The sequence below is a fragment of the Erythrolamprus reginae genome, chromosome 1 (assembly GCF_031021105.1).
Source record: "Erythrolamprus reginae isolate rEryReg1 chromosome 1, rEryReg1.hap1, whole genome shotgun sequence".
NCBI classification, from domain to species: Eukaryota; Metazoa; Chordata; class Lepidosauria; order Squamata; family Dipsadidae; genus Erythrolamprus; species Erythrolamprus reginae.
In genome coordinates, this window is record NC_091950.1 from 408,185,782 (window position 1) to 408,210,294 (window position 24,513).

A 24,513-nucleotide genomic window follows, 5' to 3' on the forward strand; every position below is an offset into this window, starting at 1 on the left:
AGGATCCCAACAGTTATTAAATGTATCCATAGTTTCGTTTCTTACTATTGTTGTTAATTTCGTCATCTCTGCGCAGTATGTAATTTTTTAAATTATTGCATCCTTTGGGGGTATCTCCTCATTCTTTCACCACTGCGCAAAGGTTAATCTGGCTGCTGTTGTTAAGTGAACAATTAAATTTGTTTGGGATTTAGGTAATTTTTGTCTGATAATGCCCAACAGGAAACATTCAGGGGTTTTTTCTATTTTTAATTTAAGTATTTCGTTAATCCAAGTTCCAATTTTATTCCAATAGATTTTAGCTTTTGGGCATTGCCACCATAGATGAAAATAGGTGCCTATTTCTTGGTGGCATTTCCAACAATAAGGTTTTTCAAAAATATTAATTAAAAAATACTTTGTGGGTTTTTTCCCTATACCACGGTTTTTCCCGCCCGATGACGTCATATGTCATCGCCAAACTTTCATCTGACTTTAATTAAAAAAAATTTAAATAAACTTTAATAAATAAACATGGTGAGTAATGATCTAAATGATTGCTAAGGGAATGGGAAATTGTAATTTAGGGGTTTAAAGTGTTAAGGGAAGGCTTGTGATACTGTTCATAGCCAAAAATAGTGTACAGTATTTACTTCCACATCTCTAATTTTCAAAAATTTGACTTTTGAGGGTGGTCTCGGAACGCATCCCCCATGAAAATCGAGGGAACACTGTACTTTTATTTATTTTTTTCTGTATACCTAAGAACACCTGTACTTAAGAACATTTCTAGATAAGAACCGCATGTTCAAGGCATTTTTGCCTCTACTTAAGAACCATATTCTACTTAATAACCCAAGCCTGGAAAAAGTTCCCAGGAAATTTGAGAGCGGCACGAAGGCCTGGCCAGTTTCCTGCCATTTCCCCTGGGTTTCTCTCTCTGGCGCAATGTATGGGAGGCAGCCTCCCGCCGGGTGTATGGAAGGCGCATGCTCCTCCTCACTGCCTCAGAGTCCCTCTTTTTTTTTTTTTAAGCCGTAAAGTTTTGGATTTTTGTTATTCCCCTCACCTTACCTTCTTCCTTAGGTAGCAACTGTCCTCCTCCTCTTCTTCTTCCTCCTCCTAATCCCACCAAAATTCCAAGCTTTTATTTCTTTCCTAATGGGTTTGCACGTATTATTTGCTTTTACATTGATTCCTAAGGGAAAAATCACTTCTACTTACAAACTTTTCTACTTAAGAACCTGATCATGGAATGAATTAAATTGTTAAGTAGAGGTACCACTGTATTTAGAAGAAAGAAACTGTGCAACCTTCCTATGTTTATTGAAAAGCAAGATTTCATTGCATTGAACAGGACTTTATTTTGGCTTACTTGTGGGTAAAGAGCCTCGGTGGTGCAGTGGTTATAGTGCATTACTACAAGCTATTTCTGCTGATCACCCACTGCCAGCAGTTTGGTAGATCAAATCTCAGTAGGCTCAAGGTTGACTCAGCCTTCCGCCCTTCCAAGGTCAGTGAAATGAGGACCCAGATTCATAGAATCATAGACTCATAGAATTGGAAGAGACCTCCATGGTCAACGGGTCCAAACCCCTGCTCAATGCAGGATTCATCAAACCATCCCAGAAAGATGACTGTCCAGTCTCTGTTTGAAGACCTCCAGTGAAGGCAAGCCCATCACCTCCTGTGGCAAACTGTTCCACTGGTTTATCACCCTTACTGTTAGAAAGTTGTTTCTGATATCTAATCTAAATCTACTCCCTTGCAGTTTCATTCCATTGTTTCTAGTCCTTCCATGTGCTAATGAGAACAATGCTGATCCCTCTGCTCTGTGACAGGATCCTTCAGATATTTGTAGACAGTTATCAAGTCTCCTCTCAGTCTTCTCCTTTGCAGACTAAACATCCCTAGATCTTTTAAATGTTCCTCATAGGACATGGTTTCCAGATTGTTGGAGGCAATATGCTTACTCTCTGTAAACCGCTTAGAGAGTGCTGTAAAGCAGTGATTTTCAACCTTTTTTGAGCCGCGGCACATTTTTTTACATTTACGAAACCCTGGGGCACATCGAGCGGGGGGGGGAGCGGCTAAAAAAAGTTTGGACAAAAAATTATCTCTCTCTTCCTCCCCTTCACTCTATTTCTTTCTCCCTCCCTCTTTCTCTCCCTTCCTTCCTTTCTCTCTCCATCCCTCTTTCTTTCTCTTCCTTCCTTCCTCTCATTTTAGCTCTTTTTCTCTCTCCCTCCCTACCTCCCTCTGTCTTTCTCTCTCCTACCCTCCCTCTTTCTCTCTCTCTTGCTTTCTTTCTCTCTCTTTCTCTCTCTTTCTCTTGTTTTCTCTCTCTCTTGTTCTCTTTCTCTCTCTCTCTCTCTCTCTTTCTTTCTCTCTCATTCTTTCTTTCTTTCTTTCTCTCTTTCTTTCTTTCTCTCTGAGCTTCGCGGCACACCTGACCATGTCTCGTGGCACACTAGTGTGCCACGGCACACTGGTTGAAAAACACTGCTGTAAAGCACTGTGAAGCAGTATACAAGTCTAAATGCTAATGCTATTGCTAAATTTAGAAAAATGCAGTGTTAAGAAGGGGTGCGTCTCTTCGATGGAACTCCAAAGAAAGCATCTTCTTCAATGTAATTCTGTGAAGCAGAACCCTACTTTTAATTGTGGACTGGCTACAGTGCTTTATAGTCTAGCAGTATTTCATAACCTTGGCTGCATGAAGCTGTGTGGACTTCAATCCCCAGAATCCCCCAGCCCGCATAACTGGCCAGCTGGGGAATTCTGGGAGTTGAAGTCCACAATTCTTAAAGGAGTCAAAGTTGGATATTCCAATTTAGTCATATCTTTTCCTCTTTTCATCCCCCCTGCCCCGGCCACTGCCAGCCCTTTTAAGTGAGACGTCTGCTCTATTCAGATAAGATGAAGGAGAAATTTATTAGTGAATGACAAGGCTTACTGATAATCAGGGAGTATTGAAATCCCAGATTTAATTTGAATATGACACGGAGTAATGTCTCCTTTCTCCCTTCATTCTGAGCGAAATTTCAGACGATGATCTATCTCCTTCTCCTTCTTCTTTTTCTGCCCCTAAGGATATCACCGGAGAGAAGAAAAGAGGGGATTAGATAGACCACTCCAGCAGGGGTCACCAAGGTTCTGGTATCTTTTAATCAAGATGGATAGGGCTGACGAGGCTTGAAATGCATGAAGGCAGCGTTTGCTCTGCGATACAAATCAAAGCCTGAAAATGTCACTTATCTCCTAATGATACTACTTACACAGATTATTAATTTCGTTTTAGGAGACCAATTGATGTTACATTTTCATGACATTGATTAAATGTCCCTCCTGTGGCATTCCCTCCACACATCTGCCCTTTTTTCCTCCCTCTTCAGAAATCCACCTCGAACCTATCGCTGGCTTGGAAGGAAAGCAGAAGCCAAAAAAAAAAATGCATTCATCTACTTTCCTACTTAATAAGTCCTCTGATCTAGAATGTCTTTTGCCACCTGTCAAGGGTTCTGGTAGGCTTCAGTTTTGTAACCCTGCTGGGCTCAAGAGAGCGCAAGTTGATGTCATGTTAATGTGTTGGAAGATGTACAGCGATACCTTGTCTTACGAACTTAATTGGTTCCGGGAGGAGGTTTGTAAGGTGAAAATTTCGTAGGACGAAACAATGTTTCCCATAGGAATCAATGGAAAAGCGATTAATGCGTGCAAGCCCAAAATTCACCCCTTTTGCCAGCCAAAGTGCCTGTTTTTGTGCTGCTGGAATTCCCCTGAGGCTCCCCTCCATGGAAAACCCCACCTCTGGACTTCCCAGCAGGTGAATCCCAGCAGCGCAGAAACGGACGCTTCGCTGGTAACAGAAGTCCGGAGGTGGGGTTTCCCAACTTACAAACTTTTCACCTTACAAACCTCATCCCGGAACCAATTAAGTTCATAAGACGAAGGTAGAAAGATTCAGGGCTGGATTCAAATATGACTCAACTGAGAAAGAATTGTGCTGAAGGGATTTGGTGTTCATCCTTGTAAGTGAAGTTTGATGACTAAAAACCAGTAATTTGCAACCAGTGGGAAGATATCTGAGGAAAGTTTAATCACAGACACGGCCTCTTTTCCTCCACAAAGTTGTGACAACCTGGTGGATTCCAGCAACTTCACTGTTCTTCTTTGCCACAAAGGGTTTAGTAATCCTGCCCATCCGCTGTTCTTCCACAAGGACGCTTTAGGTCTTTGTGTGCTAGGCAACGTTCTGATGTCAGGCACTACAGTCTGTATTTCTCTCTGGATTTGTGGTTCCTTTGTGGCTGTTCAGAAAAGAAGAGATGGGGAAAAAGGAAGGAAACTTCCTACGGGACCATCTTTTGCCTCATGTGTCCCAGAGGCCAGTTAGGTCCCACAGAATCAACCTTCTCTAGGTCCTGTTAGCCATGCAATGTTGTCTGGCAGGACATAGGGGAAGAGCCTTCTCTGTGGCAGCCCGAGGCCTTTGGAATGAACTCCCTCTGGAGATACGTACTGCCCCTTCCCTCCTGGTCTTTTGCAAAGCCTTGAAGACTCAACTTTGCCTGTGAGCACAGGAGGGCCGTGACTACTGACACCTAATTACTGCCAATGTTATGAGTGGTTAGATGCAGTTGGGATGAATGTGGATGACTGTGTTAGGATAAAAATTTTTTTAAAATTTTTTAACTTTATTATTTTAATATTAGATTTCTATACATTTATACTGTATTTATTATGTTGTATGCCACCCTGAGTCAGTTGAGAAGGGCGGCATAGAAGTCGAATTATTAAATAAACTATAGAAGCTGTAGATCAACATAATCAACACATGGGTTGACAACAAGCACAACTTCTTACGTTTATAGATATGAATTTGCTTTTCTTTTTTCTTTTTCCTCTCTTCTTTGTTTTCTTGTTTTTCTCCTTCTCTCCTCTTATCTTTCCTAAATATGTTACAACCTACTAAAATATATTTAAAGTTCTTATACATTTGTATGTATACCTGTCCAGTCCTTTTATTTTATTTACCCCTTCCCCATTTACTCTCAATAAAGATTATATTTTAACAAAGAAACAAAACAAGGAAGGGAGGGAGGGAGGGAAGAAGGGAAGAAGGGAAGGAAGGAAGAAGGAAGGAAAATAAGAAAGAAGGAAGAAAAGAAATAAGGAAAGGAGGAAGGGAGGAAGGAAAGAAGGAAGGAAGGAAGGAAGGAAAGAAGGAAGGGAGGGAGGAAATAAAGAAGGAAGGAAGGAAAGAAGGAAGGAAAGAAATAAAGGAGGAAGGAAGGAAAGAAATAAAGAAGGAAGGAAGGAATAAATGAAAGAGGGAAAGAAGGAAGGAAAGAAATAAAGAAGGAAGGAAGGAGGAAGGAAGGAAGGAAGGAAGGAAAGAAATAAAGAAGGAAGGAAGGAATAAATGAAAGAAGGAAAGAAAGAAGGAAGGAAAGAAATAAAGAAGGAAGAAAGGAAGGAAGGAAGGAAGGAAGGAAGGAAAAGATGGGGAAAGAAGTAAGGAAAAGAACAGGGGAAGGGAAAGATCAGATAAAAGGAAGGAAGGGAGAAAGGGAGGGAAGAAAGAAGGAAAGGGGGAGGGAAAGATCAGATAAAGGGAAGGAAGGAAGGAAGGAGAAAAGGGATGAGGGAGGACAGAAGGAAAGGGGAAGGGAAAGACGGAAAGAAGGTAGGGGGAATTTCTGGGAGCTATTAATATGCAGGAGCAGTCCACATTCCTGTTTTACCTGCTTCTTGTTTTTGCTCACACAAACTGCCGCGGCTAACTAATGAACCCCCAAGTGATGCCCTTTGGAAGCGTGATACCTCATTACCCACAAGCGGCCTCCATCTGCCCTCATGGCTGCACCGGGAGTCATTCCGATCATGATGGCAGTCTCTGGAGCCATTACCAAGTAGCAACAGAGGGCCTACACAGGGAGCCTAATGGGCTAATTTGTAATTGGGGGAAGGGAAACTGCTTTGCAGGCTCTGGTTTAAGAGGAGTCGGGAGCCACCATGTGCATAACCTCACAAGACTCTCTGTGTGTGTGCATGTGTGTGTGTGTTTGGAAGCGTGCATGCGGAATGTGAAAAATGAGCAGGAATTAGTTGTTAGTCTGATGGGTTTTTACTAGGCCTTCCAGCTCTTTGGGGAATTGAAAGAAAAGCTGGGGAATTTTTTTAAAAAAATGAAGGGAGGGAGGAGGGAAAGGGAGAAATGGGGAGGGATGGGGGAAACAGTAAAATAGAGTAGGAGAAAATAAATTGGCTCAAGAAATGTACACTTATGTTGTTGTTGTTGTTGTTGTTGTTGTTGTTGTTGTTGTTGTTGTTGTTGTTACATAGAAACATAGAAGACTGATGGCAGAAAAAGACCTCATAGTCCATCTAGTCTGCCCTTTTACTATTTCCTGTATTTTATCCTAGGATGGATATATACAGTGTTCCCTCGATTTCCGCGGGGGATGCGTTCCGAGACCGCCCGCGAAAGTCGAATTTCCGCAAAGTAGAGATGCAGAAGTAAATACACCGTTTTTGGCTATGGACAGTATCACAAGCCTTCCCTTAACACTTTAAACCCCTATATTACCATTTCCCATTCCCTTAGCAACCATTTACTCACCATTATTACTGGTACTCACCATTGAATAAGACACTTAGTGATCCTGATATTTATAAACATAATTATTTATTAACAATAATTATTTTTTTTGTTATTTATTTGCAAAAATTATTAGTTTGGCGATGGCATATGACGTCATCGGGTGCGAAAAAACCGTGGTATAGGAAAAAAACCGCGAAGTATTTTTTAATTAATATTTTTTGAAAAACAGTGGTATAGGCTATTCGCGAAGTTCGAACCCGCAAAAATCGAGGGAACACTGTATATTTATCCCAGGCATGTTTAAATTCAGTTACTGTGGGTTTACCAACCAGGTCTGATGGAAGTTTGTTCCAAGCATCTACTACTCTTTCAGTAAAATAATATTTTCTCATGTTACTTCTTATCTTTCCCCCAACTGTTGTGGTTAGCTCTGGCCCAGCTCCTGCCCCAAGGAATGTGGAGCTGGATGTGGGGGAGACATCCACATGCCGCAGGCCTGTTTTACTTCCAGTAGAATCCGCCGACAAAGTCTCCTCTGACCAAGGAAGCATGAGTGACAGGAAAGAGGGGAGTTTGGCAGACAGCCCAGGAGGAGATCAATCATCTGTATCATCCCTGGATTCTGAACAAGAATTAATGACACATCCATGCATGCATAGATTGATGCATAGGAGACAACAACTGAAGGATTATTACAAGAGAAAATGAGGCCACCTGTGGTTGGGTGGGGCTGCTGTAATTAGTGCTACAGATAAAAGTGCAGCCTGGTGTTTTAGCCTCATGGCAGTTTATCTGATTCATTGTTTCGTCAAGATCATGGTTTTTGTGCTGTTCAAGATTGTGTGTGGACTCTCTGGACTTTAGAATTGGACTCAATTACCCAGTTATCGGGTGAGCAATTGGATTGCATCTAACCTGTGCCTTGTGTGTACCACAAAATCCCTTTGACATTTAAAAAGGGAGCTGTTTCTGTTTTTCTGTTTATAAAAACTTTTGGGTTTTCCTTTTTCATGTGGTGTGTGTCTTCCTGGACTAATTACCCTGTAATTACGGGCGGTTGAAACACGCCGGCAGCACACCAACTAATCTCAGATTGTGTCCCCTTGTTCTTGTGTTCATTTTCCTATTAAAACCACTTCCCTTCTGAACCTTATTTAACCCTTTAACATATTTAAATGTTCCTATTGTTAATCTGATGTTTCTATTCTATGTTCTTGCTGCTGCTGCTGCTGCTGCTGCTGCTGTTGTTGTTGTTATTTATTAGATTTGTATGCTGCCCCTCCCCAAAGACTTGGGTCGGCTCACAACATATAATATAAAACACTAAATACAAAGACAACTCTAATTAATTAAAAACTACATAAACTAAAACCCCAATATATTAAAAATCAATCAAACAAATTCAAATCACAGCCATACCTCACATTTATTGGTCAGGGGGCCAAGAACTAATTATCCCAAGCCTGGCAACATAAGTGAGTTTTTAAACTCTTTCGTAAGGCGAGGAGGGTGGGAGCAGTGAGAATCTCCAGGGGGAGCTGATTCCAAAGGGCCGGGGCCTCCACAGACAAGGCTCTTCCCCTAGGTCCCGCCAAATGACATTTTCTGGTTGACTGGACCTGGAGAAGGCCAACTCTGTGGGACCTAACTGGTCGCTGGGATTCATATGGCAGAAGGTGTATATGCAAGTAGATTGCTTGTTGATTTTTTTTAAAAAAAACCCTGGGAATTGACCATAAGGATATTGCAATAGCACTTAGACCTATATACCACTTTACAGTGCTTTACAGACCTCTCTAAGAAGTTTAAATAGTCAGTGCATTGCCCCCAGTAATCTGGGTCCTCTTTTTACCTACCTTGGAAGCAGTAGTGGGATGCTATTTCTCGGCACTACTGGAATGCCTTGGGAGTGCGCGTATGCAAAGCATGCACATGCATGTTCCTGGCACAAGATTCGGCCTCTGTGCATGCACAGAAGCTGATTCTCATGTGAGAATTCACCAATTTTTGGCAGTTTTTGCTTTGGTGCATGCACAGAAGCAAAAAATAGCCAAAAATTGAGGGAAATGGCTGCTGCTGCAGTTTGGAGACCTCTCTGAGTAGAAGAGCCTCCTCCTCACAGGTATAAGACCTCTGGCCGCCCCCGCCACTAATTCCAGCCACCCCTGCCCATTCCCTGCCACACTCCTACCACTAGTTCCGGCCACCCCCACCGTCCAGTCTCTTTCTCCCCTAACCTTTCTGCTGTGCAATGCTTCTCTGCTCTCTTTGGTGGCATGGGGAGCAGGATGGGCAGTTGGAGCCCGGTGGTGACACAGCCTGTTGCTGCTGGCTGGGGCTCTCAGGCACGTGGCGATATTTGGCTGCTGCTCATGCGCAGAAACCAAAATCTCACATGAGTGGCCTCGCGCAGCAAGATTTCAGTGATTTTCGCCTTTTAAAAAAACAGTTAAAATTAATTAATTTATTATTAATTTATTGGATTTGTATGCCGCCCCTCATGTCACGGTTTGAGTGATTAATGTCCGTTTGAACATTAACCTACCGCGAAGGTGATGGACTAAGAGCCCAGTCATTTGTTTTCAAAGCAATATTTATTTTATTATAAACGTACAAAAATAAACATGTCCCGGTGGACAAAATAATCGGAATCTGCCCGGTTGTGCCCGTGAACGGCTAAAGCTGGAGCTGTGCGTGCCGCTGCATTTTTGCTGGAGCTGTGCACGGAGCTCCATTTTTCCTACCGGAGCGGCATTCCCCTCGTTCAGTGGGTGGCACATCCCTGCTTGGAAAGATGGAAGGCTGAGTCAACCTTGAGCCTGATGACATTTGAACTGGCAGATTACAGGTAGCCAGCAGTCAGAAGAAATAGCTTCAAGGGTGAGCAGCAGGCAGGACAGGGTGAAACACAGTTCCACAGGCAGAAATGTAGATGCATGCGCAGCTCCAGCTGATTGGCGGCTGTCACTTCCTGGATTACTGGTCTTGGCTCGACTGTCCTTTTTTTGCCTGCTGCTGTTGCTGCGTCTGCGCTCCTTGCTTTTTTCCTCCTTCCTCCTTCCTGGCCTCGGACCAGCTTCCCTCTCTCCTGCCCGGCTCCCCTCCAGCCTCACATAGCCACCTCCCGCCTGAGGTGCAAGAAGAAGGCGTGGGTGGAAATGGTGCTGGCAGCATTTATGCTTCTGGCTGCACCTGTTCACCTAGCTACCCAGCCTTAGGCGGGAGGGGGGCGACCCAGGAAGGAGAGCACGGGAAACGCAAAGCAAATTATCACCCCAGCGAGTATGGTTGTAAGTCAAGGACTTAACAGTTCACTCCTGATCACATGGCTGGCAAGCCACTCCTACCCAGTCACATGACCATTAAACCACACCTACAAAATAAGCCACACCCACATTGTGGCAGTAAAAATATTGGCTGCCCATTACTGAATGGCTTGCAATATTGCACTCTAACCACTATGCCACCGGTATCCTTTTCTTTGGATCTAGGCCTAGAGAAGCAAGGTCCAACCTTTCTGGTGGTGGCAGTGGGATGGGGTGAGGAGAAGGGATGGATTTGCGCACAGATGTGCACCACATTCACACAGGTTGCGTTTGATCCTTAACACCAATAGGACCAAGGAGCATATAGTGGACTATGGAAGGAATAGATCAGACATCCAGGCCTTGCTTATCAATGGAGACCAAGTGGAGCAAGTGGCCAATTTTAAGTTTCTGGGAGTTATCGTAAAAGAGGACCTGACCTGGGACACTCACATTGCAACACTGGTCAAAACAGTCCAGCAGAGATTACACTACCTGAGATTTTTCAGGAAACAACTGAATGAAAAACTGCAGGTGATCTTCTATGCTGCCCCATGGAGAGTAGGGCCGCAAATGGCTGCCCTTTACTGTGCGTCTCTGACATGGGCCGGTTCACCCCATAAGAACATAAGAAGAGCCGTGCTGAATCAGGCCAAAGCCCATCGATTCCAGCATTCTGTGCCACACAGTGGCCCACCAATTGTCCATGGGGATCTTGAGTAGAAAGAGAAGGCAAAACCCTCCTTTTCCCTTGACCCCCAACAAATGGCACTCAAGGGAATCCTGCCTGCCTTAACCAACATAGAGGCGGCACATGGACATCCGTTTCAATAACCACCAATATACTTGGCATCCATGAATCTGTCTAATCCTGCCTTGAAGCTATCAAGGCTGACAGCTGTCATGACCTCTTCTGGAAGTGAATTCCGTAAACCAATGACACTCTGGGTGAATAAATATTTCCCTTTATTTGTCCTCACTTTTTTACCAATGAGCTTTAGGGAGTGCCCCTTCGTCCTAGTATTGTGTGATAGAGAAAATAATTTTCCACCTTTTCTATCCCATGCATGATTTTATACACTTCGATCAAGTCACCCCTTAAACGCTGTCTTTCGAGGCTGAAGAGACGAAGGCGTTGCAATCTGGTTTCATAAGGGAGGTGCTCCATTTCTTTGATATTTTTGATCATACTTGTTGTCTGATCATACCCCCCTGTGCTTGGGGGCAACCTGATGCTGGTTGTGGCCGGCAATTCCCAGGATTGATGCCAAAGGTTAGTGAATGGGATAGGCGATAGCGCGGACTGCAGCCCCGAACCCATGAGCTCAAGCTAACCACGCCAGTTTTAGCCTCCTCATCCTGGATTACAGACTCGCGCCATCCAAGCCCGGCTGATTAAACTAAGTGTATTCAATTCCTGCAACCATTTTTCACATTTTAGCCTCTAGTTAAGGAATGCTCAGGACATTCTAGAGGTCTGAGAGTAAACACCGAAGAAAAATCAGCATTCCCCTAATATATATTAGCAAGTAGTGTATTTTTAACCACATTCCTTTTCAACAGATCGTTCATTCATTTCTTGCCGTGTCCTCCAAGTCTACTTCCCATCAAAATAGCTCAATGGGTCCAAAGAACGTTCTGTGTGTGAGGAACACCAAATATTCACTTCAAGCTTATGTCAGGCTACTTCAGCTCTGGATGGCTTGCAAACCACTGAAAGATAAATCTTGCTAAGTCATCCTGTGTTGATTGCAGAGGTGTTCAACAGAGTAAGTACAAAAATTACAAAATGGCATTATAAGGGTTCAATCAAAGCCCTGTCTTCTTTTTCATATGCATCCACATCCAAAATGATCAGGGGTCTAGAAACCAAGACTTACGAAGAGAGACTGTGGGAACTGGGCATGGATAGCCTAGAGAAAAGGAGGGCCAGAGCAGACATCATAGTAGTCTACAGGTATACGAGGGGTTGCCACAGAGAGGAGGGGATCACTTTATTCTCCAGGGCACCGGAGGGCCAGACGAGGAACAATGGCTGGAAGCTGACCAAGGAGAGATTCAACATGGAGATAAGGAAGAACTTCCTGACCGTCAGAACGATCAACCAGTTGGAACAACCTACCAGCAGACGTTGTGAACTCCAATACTCTGGACATTTTAAAGAGGAAATTGGACTGCAATTTGCCTAGGATGCTATAGGGTTCCTGCTTAGGCAGCGGGTTGGACTTGATGACCCGCATGGTCCCTTCCAACTCTAACAATAAGTAAGTAAGTAAGTAAGTAAGTAAGTAAGTAAGTAAGTAAGTAAGTAAGTAAGTAAGTAAATAAATAGATATATAAACAAAGAAACAAACAAACAAACAAGCAAAAACAAAACAGGAGTGAACTCCTATCACTCCATCATGGCTACTTCCTTGGATAATACGGCCAATCCTGCTTTGCACCAAATGCTGTAATCTGACTGCATTTTGAGGAATAAATTATCAAAACTATCTTATTTACTTTATACATATCTCCTATTTTCTTGGCATATTTGCATTGACTTGGATACTTGGGGGTGGGGGGGGGGTGGGGGGGGGGTTAAGAAGAATCACAAGATGAGTGACTGTAGTAAAATATTTTCTAGTGTCAAGGCAAAGCCCTTAAGATTGATGGTTAATGTACTGTTTTGCAAACTTGGCATATTTAAGTTTATGCAAGCACTCAACTCCCAGAATTCCCCAGGTCTGTGGCTGGCTAGAGAATTCTAGGCATTAAAGTCCACCCTTCTTAAAGTTGCCAAGGTTGAAAAACACCGAGTTAACATATAACATTTTTTTCCAGAATAGAATAGATGGACTCAAGGAGATATATTTCCTAGAACTAAGGAGAAATATCCTGACAGTGAGAACAATTAATCAGTGGAACAGCTTGCCTACAGAAGTTGTGGCTGCTCCATCACTGGAGGCTTTTAAGAAGAAACCTTTTGCCTGAAATGATACAGGGTTTCCTTCTTGAACAGAGAGCTGGAATAGAAGACCTCCAAGGTCCCTTCCAACACTATTACTCTGCTGAATTCAGTGATGGACTCCTACAGGTATGGTCAGGTACACAGAACCGGTAGAAAAGTTTTGGTCAGGTACACAGAATTGGTAGAAAAAAATGATTTTTTTCCTCTTTTTTTTGCCTTCTGATCTCTGGGTATGTTTTTCCTATTGCAGTAAATGGGTTTGAATGTGTATAATTTTAGAAGAGCTCTCTCTCTCTCTCTGTGTGTGTGTGTATACACATACAGTTTATATAGTAGATTGTTCTGCCGGGCTCTCTGGTAGGAGCCTCCCAAAAATTCAAGGGTACAAATTTCAGACACACACACATTTCAAAATTCAAAACAATGTTCTTTATCCCAAAATTCAAAATAAACTAAGCACTCTTTTTGTATTGCAAAGAGCACTCTTCCCAAAACAACCAGGTAGTCTGTACAATTAACCTTAAGCAGTCATTAAGTACTTAGCTAGCAGCTGTGAAGAAACTTCACACCCCTTCTTCTTCCAACGAAGTGAGACCCACACACACGTTGCTCTGCTTTGTTTTCAAAGGCGTGAAAAATCAACAAAGTCCAGAAACCAGCAACACAGGATTCCTGATCAACTGTGATCAGATACTCTTCCACAACGCCAAACCCACATGCTGCTATTTATAGCAGCAGCCCTAATTACTGGAGCCCCACCCAAACACAGGTGGCCTCTCTTATCTCCTGTAATATGTCCTTACTTGGTCTCTTCTATGCATAATTCTGCGCTTGCGTGGATCCAAAACGTCTTCATCTGAATCAACGGAAGATAAGGAAGATTGACTGCCTGGGCTGTGCGCCAAGCCCCCCTCTGCCGAGTCACTCCCACCTTCTTCTTTGTCCGAGGAACCTAAACTCTGAACTGACTCTGTCGGCAATAACACAGGCCTGTGACATGTTGAAGTTTCCCCTACATCCACCTCCCCATTCCCTGGGCAGGAGCTGGGCCAGAGCCAACCACAACAGTAGATAATGTATATTTTTGTGTGCCTGTATGTAATATGTATGCACACATATGGCATATATACATATTATCAAATAGTATATTTTGGATGTTCAGTAATAGTAAATGGATAGGGAAATTGTATCTCTTTGAGGCGAGGAGAAACCAGGCCCCCTAATCCAAACCTTTGACGTGATTAACATCAAGTTGGCCACCTTTAACCCTGCTGTTCTGTTCGAAAAAAGTTCCTAATGTTATGTTCCCGGGTCACCCTGACCCGGACCGAAAACTCTTCATTTGCAGTGCTTATGTTTGGTCTTTTTGAAAGCTTTTTTCACCTGGAAACATGTTTGAACATTTCTGCACACAATGGAATGAAAATTGAACTGAAAAAATTAATCCTTATTGGTTTATTTTGCACATAAATGTGCCCCCCCCGTTTTTGTGAAAGTTTTTTCAATTTATGGATAGTTTTGCTTGCAAAATCCATTCTATTTTACTAAAGTTGGTGTGGTATTGGTAGCTTGAACATTTCTGCACACAATGATATGAAAATTGAACTGAGAAAATTAATCCTTATTGGTTTATTTTGCTCATAAATGGGCCCCCATGCTTATACTCAAATAGGCTTATACTCGAGTAGGCTTATACTCGAGTATAAAATGATATGGTCTTATATTCAAAAATAAACCAATAAGAATCATTTTTTTTCAGTTCATTTCTATTTTTCTTATGTTTAGGATTGTTCAATTTAGTATATCAAAACTTTTGAGTTTATTGATAATTTTGCCTGCAAAATGCATTCTATTTTACTATTCTATTTTGGTGTGGGATTGGTAGCTTGAACCTTTCTGAACATAATGATATGAAAATTAAACTGAAAAAATGATCCTTATTGGTTTATTTTGCTCATAAATGGGCCCCCATGCTTATACTCAAATAGGCTTATACTCGAGTAGGCTTATACTAGAGTATAAAACAATAAACCAATAAGAGTCATTTTTTTCAGTTCATTTATATTTTTCTTATGTTCAGGATTGTTCAATTTAGTATATCAAACCTTTTGGGGGAAAATTCCTTAGGGATTTGTAGCCTTAAAAAATATAAATTGACACGAAATTCAAAAAGGATGGGGGGAGGGGCTTTTTGATCAAAATAAAAATATAAGTCTCAATTTTTCCAGTTCAATTTTCATATCATTATGTTCATAAATGTTCAAACTAGTTTTCCAGTGGAAAATGTTTTCAAAAAGACCAAATTCAAGTACCTAAAAAAAATCATTTTGATCCGGGTCTATATGACCCGAACAGAGTAAATGTGACTTTTTTTTTGCCAAGAAAAAAAATTTTCCCCCACCCCCACAAATATTTTTTTGATGATCAGCATTGTTAAATTGAGTAAATGAATGCGTAAGATTTTAAAGAATATTTCGGATTTGGAGCATAAAAAAATAAAAAGTGAAAATTGTTGCAAGCAGCCAGGGGGGGGGGGAGGCCTTATTTCTGATGTTAAAAAAACAGTAAGAATCATTTTTTTCAGTTCCTTTATATTTTTCTTATATTCAGAAATGTTCAAGGTACCATTCCCACACCAACTCCAGTAAAATAGACTGCATTTTGCAAGCAAAACTATCCATAAATTGAAAAAACTTTCACAAAAACGGGGGGGGAGGCACATTTATGGGCAAAATAAACCAATAAGGATTAATTTTTTCAGTTCAATTTTCATTCCATTGTGTGAAGAAATGTTCAGACTACTTTCCAAGTGAAAAAAGCTTTCAAAAAGACCAAACATAAGCACTGCAAATGAAGAGTTTTCGGTCCGGGTCAGGGTGACCCGGGAACATAACATTAGGGAGGTTTTTTTTTTCAGCAAGAAAGAAACCTCCCACCCCCCCAAAAAAATTCTCATAGAGAGAACCCCTGAAATGATGAAAAGTCATGAAATTTCAAGTTTCAGATATGCAGGGAAAATTTTTTACAGGGTCTCAAACCTTGATTTCGGGTCTCACAGACCCGAACAGAACAGCAGGGTTAAGCTAGTCACATGACCTTTAAGCCACCCCCCAGTCATATGATTGTGAAGCCACTCCCACCTGGTCACATGGCTGGCAAGCCACACCCACAAAGTAAGCCAAACCCACAGTGTGGTAGTAAAATAAATTGCAGCCTTTCACTGAATAAATTGCAGACTTTCACTGGTTGAATTCTATTATAAGTGGATCTACTATCAGCAGAATTGAGTGGGAGGGACAATGCCTTTCTCTCTCTTCATTTCCCTAGGCCCATGATGGCGAACCTATGGCACATGTGCCACAGGTGACATGCGGAGCGATATCTGAGGGCACGCAAGGCTTTGCCCTATGTCACTGGCCAGCTGATGTTCAACCTTGTTGGGGAGAGAGGCTGCTTTTGTCCTCCCCAGGTTTCAGAAAAGCCTCCGGCGCCTATGGATCCAAACTTCCAGTCTGCCTATTTGGCCGTTTTTTGCCATCCATAGGCTCCAAGGGCTTTACTGAAGTCTCGAGAGAATGAAAACCTTCAGTGAGGCTATGCGTGTGCATGGAGAGGGAGGTGTTGCATTGTGGGTGTGGACATACGCACACACACACATTATTGTGCACATATGCATCCTTTTGCCACAGGGGGAAAAATGTTTTGCCATCAATGACATAGGCTCTTGGGCACCAATTTTGCTTCAAGCATCCTCACCCAGGCACAATCTTTGATAAGGGTTACTGGCATGGACACCCAACTGCTTGCTGGTTTGATGGGTATACAATGATGCCGCTGGTTTTGCTTTTGCTTTTTTTTTTTGGGTGGGGTGTGTGTGTGAAAGTTTCCAGTGAAGGGCTGCAAAAATGTTACTACCACACTGTGGATGTGGCTTATTTTGTGGCTGTGGTTTATTTTGTGGCTGTGGCTTATTTTGAGGGTGTGGCTTGCTGGCCATGTGGCCAGGTGGGAGTGGTTTTGATGATCATGTGACCGGGGGTGGCTTAAAGGTCATGTCATTGGCTTAAAGGTGGCCAACTTGATGTCACTCAAGGGTCATGGTTAGGTTACCTGGCCTCTCCTCACCTCGAAGAGATACAATTTCCCTTACAATTGCTGAATAGTGTTGGGCGAACCCAACGACGTTCGGGTTTAGGTTCGGCACCTGAACTTTTACCGTAAAAGTTCGGGTTCGGTGCCGGATCCAAAACTGAACTTTACCTGAAACTGAACTCGAGGAGCGCTGCCACCTGGCTGTCACCTTCTGAAACAGCCGGGGCGCTTCTCGGCATTCTCCTGAACACCAAACCCAGAAGTTCAGCAAAAGTTCGGGTTCGGGAGAACGCCAAGAAGTGCTTCCGCCCGGCTGTCACCTTCTCAGAAGAGCCAGGGAGCTGTTGGCCGGTCGGGAGGCGCAAACAGAGGTGGGGAATCCCAATAGGAGATTCCAGGGGCGGAGCTTTGACGTCATGGAGATGTCCTTCCTGGCTGGCCAAAACGGAGACTTCAGAAAGGACATCTCCGTGACATCAAAGCTCCATCCCTGGAATCCCCTATTGGGATTCCCCACCTCTGTTTGCATCACCCAACTGGCCGACAGCTCCTCGACTCTTCTGGGAAGGTGACAGTTGGGTGGCGGCACTTCTCGGCGTTCTCCCAAACCTGAACCCGAACCTGAACTTTTGCCAAACTTCCAGGTTCGGCATTCAGGATAATGCCGAGAAGTGCCCTGGCTGTTTCAGAAGATGACAGCTGGGTGGCGGCCCTTCTCAGCGTTCTCCCGAACCCGAACCCAAACTTTTGCCGAACTTTTGGAAAAATTTGGGTTCGGGTTCGGCAGACCGAACTTTGCAAAGTTCGGTATGAACCCAAACTTTGCGAGTTCGGTTCGCCCGACACTATTACTGAACATCCAAAATATACTATTTAATTCCATGTATATATATGCCATATGTGTACATACATATTACACACAAAAATATATATTATGTACTATATAAAGTGTATGTACAAACATACGCGCACAGCTCTTCTAAAATTATACACATTCAACCTCATTTACGGCGATAGGAAAAACATACCTAGAGTCTAGAAGGGGGAAAAAAAGGATAAAAAATTCTGCATATTTGACCGTATCTGTAGGAGCCCATCACTGGATGTTATCAATTCTTGTTTAGTTCAAATTAGAGCCAGTTTATTATTATTATTATTATTATTATTGTTGTTGTTGTTGTTGTTGTTGTTGTTGTTATTATTATTATTTTATTGGATTTGTATTCCGCCCCTCTCCGTAGACTTGATGTGCTTGATGTTTCTCTCTCTCTTCTTTTTCCATTTTTTTCATGGAAACATCTGGCTCCATTTAACTAACAACGGAGCTTTTTGAAGCTGGGTAACTCTCCCTTCTTCGTAGTCAACTCTTTTTTACCACAGTGATCACCATTTCCCAGGAAAATATGTGATATGGAAATTGTATTGGCCTGAGTCCACTCAGAAACTGAGAGAAGTCGTTCTGGGAAGCTGACCTTGGCTGCCTTATTCCATAGGCCAGGAAATATAAACCTACTCTCCTTACTCTTCCCCCTCAGCCCACAGAGAGGCACATGAGCAACAGAACAGGTTCACAAGTATGTAGACACCAACAGTGGTTTGTTTTTATTGGTAGGCTGCCAGTTGGAGGAACAAAAGCATCACAGTTACCGAGAAAGCTCTTCAGCATAAAGGAAGCCTGTTTGGTATAAATAAGGTAGTTTAAAAATGAATCATCCCCCTTTTTTAATGGTTAGAATGTGTTTGACAATGTTTATCTTCCGATGAACCAAAGGCTTAATTTATTTCCTGCTTTGGCTGTAAAGATCTAGGAAAGTATCAAGAGGGCTTTTTAAAATACTTCTGGTTTCAGGCCTATACATAAGAACGTAAGAAGAGCCATGCTGAATTGGGCCAAAGCCCATTGAGTCCAGCATTCTGTGTCACACAGTGTGCCACCAATTGTACATGGGTTCTTGAGCAGAAAAAGAAGGCAAAACGCTCCCTTTCCCTTGACCCCCAACAAATGGTACCCAAGGGAATCCTGCCTGCCTCAACCAACACAGAGACGCCACTTAGATATTAATTTCAATAACCACCGATATACTTGGCATCCACGAATCTGTCTAATCCTGCCTTGAAGCTATCCAGGCTGACAGTTATCACGACCTCTTCCGGAAGTGAATTCCATAAACCAAGGCCCCTCTGGATAAAGAAATATTTCCCTTATCTGTCCTCACTTTCTTATCTATGACCTTTAGGGAGCATCCCCTTGTCCTAGTACAGTAATACCTCGTCTTACGAACCTAATTGGTTCCCGGGGGAGGTTCGTAAGGCAAAAAGTTCATAAGATGAAACATTGTTTCCCATAGGAAACAATGTAAAATGAATTAATCCTTGCAACGAAAAAAAACCGTGAAAAAACTCCGCCGCCCGGCTGTCACCTTTTGAAACAGCTGGGCGCTTCTCAGCGTTCTCCCAATGCTGAACCCGGAAGTTCGGCAAAAGTTCGGGTTCGGGTGGCCGCCGAGAAGCCCCCCGTCCTCCTGAACCCGAACGCCAAACCCGAAGCTCCGCCGCCCGGCTGTCATCTTTTGAAACAGCCGGGGGGCTTCTCGGCGGCCTCCTGAACGCCGAACCCGGAAGTTGGGGTTTGGTGTTCGGGTTCAGGGGGACGCTGAGAAGCCCCCTGGCTGTTTCAAAAGACGACAGCCAGGTGGCAGGGCTTCTCGGCGGCGGCGGGTTCGTAAGACAGAAAAAGTTCGTAAGAAGAGGGAAAAAAATTCTGAAACCCAGGTTCGTATCTCGGGTTGTTCGTATGGCGAGGGGTTCGTATCATGAGGTACCACTGTATTGTGTGATAGAGAAAATAATTTTTCTCTATCCACCTTTTCTAGCCCATGCATGATTTTATACACTTCAATCCAGTCACCTCTTAAACACCGTCTTTCAAGGCTGAAGGGACTGAGGCGTTGCAACCTGGTTTCATAAGGGAGGTGCTCCATTTTCTGCATCATTCTTGTTGCTATTTTTTGCACCTTTTCCAGTTCCATTTTATCCTTGTGGTGCGATGACCAGAACTGTACAAAGTATTCCAAGTGTGATCTCACCATTGATTTGTACAGAGGCAAGACATATACTTTGCTTAATCATTTTTCCAACCAGGTATGAAGGTTCTTCCAATATTTTCTTGCTTTCATACAAGTCCACCACATATGATAGTATGTACCTGGAGTTCAGGGGTGGATTTCACTTTCCTTCGTCACCGGTTCGCATCACGACATTTCGCACCACACCACACCCATGAAGATGCAACCACAGAACCAGTAGTAAAAAAAAATGGATTTTGCCACTGATCTACATGCCATTTAAAAGAGGCCAGCAAAATGCTACAATGAAAACAAAAAGATTAAAATACCTTCTCACCAGCAATCCACACCCAAGTAAGCAGAGAGCAACACCAAAATATCTGGAAGAGGAGGAGGAACCAGATAAACTAATAAGGCTTATATATAATTATTTTCATTTTTATTTATTTATTTATTGTTAGAGTTGAAAGGGACCATGAAGGCCATCAAGTTCAACCCCCTGCCCAAGCAGGAACCTTATAGTACACCAGTCAAGTGGCAGTTCAATCTTCTCTTAAAAATGTCCAGAGTGTTGGAGTTCACAACGTCCGCTGGTAGGTTGTTCTATTGGTTGATTGCTCTGACCGTCAGGAAGTTCCTCCTTATTTCCATGTTGAATCTCTCCTTGGTCAGCTTCCAGCCATTGTTCCTCATCCGGCCCTCTGGTGTCCTGAAGAATAAAGTGATCCCCTCCTCTCTGTGACATCCCCTCGTATACTTGTAGACTGCTATCATGTCCGCTCTGGCCCTCCTTTTCTCTAGACTATCCTTGCCCAGTTCCTTCAGTCTCTCTTCGTAAGTCTTGGTTTCCAATCCCTTAATCATCTTGGTTGCTCTTTTTTGTACCTTCTCCAGAGTTTCAATGTCTCTTTTGAAGTGTGGTGACCAGAACTGAACACAGTACTCCAGGTATGGTCGGACCAGGGTGTAGTAGAGTGGTATTAAGACTTCCCTGGTCTTGGAGTGTATTCCCCTGTTGATGCAGCTTAGGATTGTGTTGGCTTTTTTAGCTGCTGCTGCACATTGTTGGCTCATGTTTAGTTGATTGTCCACCAAGTCTCCGAGGTCTCTTTCACAGTCGCTACTGCTGAGAGGGGTTTCTCCAAGGTTGTATGTGTGTCCAGGGTTTTTTCTGCCTAGGTGAAGGACTTTGCTCTTGTCGATGTTAAACATCATTTTGTTGGTGTGGGCCCACTGTGTTAGTCTGTCTAGGTCTTTCTGTAATTTCTATAAATCCCCTACAAGATAGTCCCAACCATTTCATTCAGGGTTTTGGGGACTTTTAAAAATCGTTTAGTAAACATCCGACTTCAGGAGCAGGATAGAGAAGTTTGATCCTATGTTTCATCTCGGCACTCTTAGCAGCTTTTATTACTGTCAACCATAATATCCTCATCTGATGGGATTAGACCTTGAGGACAGTGGTTTGCAGTAATCATGGTCTTTGTCTTTGACACCTATCATTTTCTAGGCTATTTAACGTTTACATGAAGCCATCAAGTGAATCATCCAGAACGTTGGAGGGAGGGACTATTAAAATGCTGTTGACACCCAGCTCTAATCCTGCTTAATGTATAACTTCAAAGAAGCTCTTGCTTCCCTTAAGCATCACCTAAATTCATTAACGACTTGGATGACAGTGAACAAACTGAAGTTAAACAGTGTTGTTACTAAAAGAGGAAAATTGACCTGAGGATTAGGGTTCATTGTGTTTTGGAAAAAGGCTGCATCTCTTGGAAGGGACTATTTGCATTCCTGGGAGTCACCTTGATCTTCAAGTACTTCTAGTCCTTCAAATGATGAGTATGTTAAGGAACTCATTTACATGAATGTCAAATGTGCCAGTTTGAGACTATTCTTGAACTGGCCAAATCTGGTCACATTTATCCATGCTTCGTTCACATCAGGACTAATGCTTTTGCAAGGCATTTATATAATATTACCCTTGAGGAGTATTTGCAACATAAGTTGGCTGAATTTCTGCTCCAGAGTACACAATAGTATTTTCCCCATGTTTAAGGATCAGTGTTTGTTTGTTTATTTGTGTTGTGGTTCAGCCTGAGGCTGCTCAGGGACCGGCTGTGTCTCTGCTGGCTCCATGCCCGGAGAAGGAGGACAGCGTAGAGGAGGGGGCTGAGCAGTCGGACGGGGGAGAGGAAAGTCAGGAATGGGACGAAGGAGAACAGCAGGAGAGGCCCGGGGGGGGGGGCGGGCTCTCCCCAGCCAGTAGTTTGGAGTCATTAGGTGATGAAGCACAAGCCGTCATTGACATGCGACAGAGACGTTCAGATCAAAGAAAGGAGCAATTAAAGAAGTATTATCAGCACTGAATTAGGAACAGCTGGGCTTGGGTGTGGTCCTCCTTAGCAGGGTTTAAAAGGCAGGCAAGCCCTTGAAGCCATGTGGAGTGTTATCAGTTGGAGTTACAGTGACTTGCTTTGTTCTCGGCGTCTCTGTTCCTGGCTTGTGGCCCAGCAGGTTGGAAGACCCATGGGAGGTGTAGGTCTGCTATCTACAGCCTCGTCTTGGCAGCAAGAATCCTGTATTGCTGCATGGACTTTTGCCTTCATGGATATATTTGAAGTTGTTTCCAGTGTTTTCCTGTTTGTAAGGACATTTTCTGTTACCTGTGTTTTTCTTGAATTTTATAAACTGCCTTTGCCTTTTACTGGTGTGTCTGGCTTATCTTTTTGGGTTGGTCTTGGCTTCTGGAGTGACCCAGACAGAACTGTTTGTTTGTTTGTTTGTTTGTTTGTTTGTCTGTTTGTTTGACTTCTATGTCACCCTTTTCCTCAGGCTCAGGGCAGCTCACAACAAGGAAAATACAAAACATCGAGAAATCTAAAACATCTTAAAACCCCAGTTTCTTAAAAACAGTCGCTCACGTTCAGCCAATCATACATATAAATTCATTCATCAGTCGGCGCTAGATGTTAAACTTAGTGGCCCCAAGCCTGCTGGCAGTGATGGATCTTTAAAGCCTTGCAGAAGGCGAGGAGGATGGGGGCAGTACGAATCTCTGGAGGGAGTTGATTCCATAGGGCCGGGGCCACTACAGAGAAGGCTCTTCCCGTAGGCCCTGCCAGGCGACATTGTCTAGCTGAAGGGACCTGGAGAAGGGCAACTCTGTGGGACCTGACTGTCCACTGGTATACATGGTCCTATAGCTAATCTGGTCCAATGCCATGTACGGCTTTAATAGGTTATAACCAACTCTTTTAATTGCCTTTGGAGACCAATTGGCAGCCAATGTAGTCCGTGGAGTGCTGGAGAAACAAGTATTGCTAGAGAATTTGTGGAATCCTGGCATTCAATCCAATCAGCCATCAACAGGCACATAAAGATAAACAACATCTACCTTCCATTTTAAAGAGGCAATCAAAAAAGCTACAAAGGAAGCAAAAAAAATCATAACACCTTCTTGCCAGCAATTAATACCAGATAAATAGAGAGGGACACCAAAGGTAATACTAGACCAAAAAGCAGTAAAAAACACTCCGTTCAACTATATTCCCAAGAATATTCCCATCAACATCAACAGGGCAAGCACCTGCACATAAATTGCAAACCTTAATGCCTTCTAAAGCTGTAGATTTTACCTAGTGGGCCAAAGAAGAGGTCCCCAACCCTATGGCTGTGGACTACTTTTGTACTGTGAACTGTTCAGAACTGGGTGAGCAGTGGGTGAGCGTGTCAGCATGTGGTCCATTTGCATGAATGATGGACGCGATGCCCACCACTCACACAAATGTAGCGGCACATATGCATGAACTTGCCTATGTGTAACCGTTCCCTCTCTGCCCTCCATCCACCCCCCTGGCCAGTCTACAATCTGGAAAGGGTGGGGAACTCTGGACTAAGGAAAAGACTGTAAGAAAAACAACCAAGCTCAGAGATCACCAAAGATCTTGCAGATCGGTTGGCAGTTTTCCTGCATCTAATGAAGGATGTAATCTTAACCTTTAAAACTTTAACAAGCTTGGAGTCTCTATAAAGAAACATTCCCTCCTTATGAAATGAGTGATGAGTTGTACGTTACGCAGTAGGGTTCGTGTTACTTAACCAAATTTTTACAATGTGATGTAGAGTATGGAATTATTATTCACAAGAATGATAAGAAGAAAACAACTCTAAAAACTTTTGTCACTTCAGAGTAGAACAGATTGACAGAAAAGCTTTCCAGATGTTGGCAAGACTTGTCAGAATTTTGAAAGCACAGACTTGAACTTTCCAAGTGGCAAAATTGAAGCCAAATGATGTTTTATTCAATTAAGTTGAACAGCACACTATCTTTTTTGGAGTTTTTGTTAGAGCTTTTTTATAGGGAGGATTGATGGTCCTGTAACTAAGCTCTCCGAAAAAATGGAAAACAATAACGTTCCCCCTCCTCTTTCTATCCCTGTATTTGCCTCAGAAAGATAGTGGGAATTTGCTAGTTGCTAACAAGGAATAATGGATAACATCTGAACTGTGTTG

The 24,513-nt window shown here is 43.0% G+C and overlaps 1 protein-coding gene across 1 annotated transcript in view; it reads left to right on the forward strand.

Annotated features, from left to right (window-relative positions):
- AUTS2 (activator of transcription and developmental regulator AUTS2) overlaps positions 1-24,513 on the forward strand; it is a 1,269,011-nt gene that overhangs the window by 931,767 nt on the left and 312,731 nt on the right. The window lies entirely within an intron of this gene.